General features: G+C 32.6%; 1 protein-coding gene across 4 annotated transcripts in view; it reads right to left on the minus strand.

The window, feature by feature from the left end:
* The window catches only part of asap1b (ArfGAP with SH3 domain, ankyrin repeat and PH domain 1b), a 90,624-nt gene that overhangs the window by 69,207 nt on the left and 20,659 nt on the right, over positions 1-758 (minus strand). The gene's annotated exons all lie outside the window — the stretch shown is intronic.

Genomic DNA, 758 nt, shown 5'->3' on the forward strand with positions numbered 1-758 from the left:
TCTTAAAAAACGAAGCATTAACACATGTTAGACTGCACCCCATAAACACAATCAAGCCTAGAAAAAAAACACTGAACCACCCCTTTAAAAAATGTTTTTAAGAAAACTGTCAATTTAAAGACATTAAAAATGTCATATGGAGTAACAATCAAGTAATAACATATTTCCAAACACATTAGATGTGAGTATATCATATTGTGTATATTCTTTTTAAAATATATATATTTTTTTTTTATTATTTATGAATTATAAATTCATAAATATCCACATTTTAAGACTTGTTTACCTTGCTGCATGCAGGGGTCCTGTTTTTATGGTTTTAGTAAGTTTTAATAAGCTGTAAATATATAATATAAATATTATTCTAATGCAGCAGTTCTCAATTCCAGTCCTCGCGTACCCCCGCTCTGCACATTTTGTATGTTTCTCTTATTGCTTAATACGTTTGTTATATTTGACTGTAAGTGCCCTGCGAAGTGGACATTACTGGATATTCCTCCATGATTCCAGTTTGAAGGGAGCGTATATGTTTGTATGTTTCTCTTATTGCTTCAGACGTTTGTTATATTTGATTGTAAGTGCCCTGCGAAGTGGACATTACCAGATATTCTGCCATGATTCCAGTTTGAAGGGAGTGTATATGTTCCAGACAAAGGGCATTCAAGTGTGCGAGACGTGAATTTAATTTGTATTTATTTACAGAGGTATATTATGTCCCACTTCACGCTTCTCTAGTAAGTTTCGTATGTGTGTGAAGA

This window comes from Sinocyclocheilus anshuiensis, unplaced genomic scaffold (assembly GCF_001515605.1).
Source record: "Sinocyclocheilus anshuiensis isolate Anshui unplaced genomic scaffold, SAMN03320099.WGS_v1.1 scaffold106, whole genome shotgun sequence".
In the NCBI taxonomy this organism is placed as follows: Eukaryota; Metazoa; Chordata; class Actinopteri; order Cypriniformes; family Cyprinidae; genus Sinocyclocheilus; species Sinocyclocheilus anshuiensis.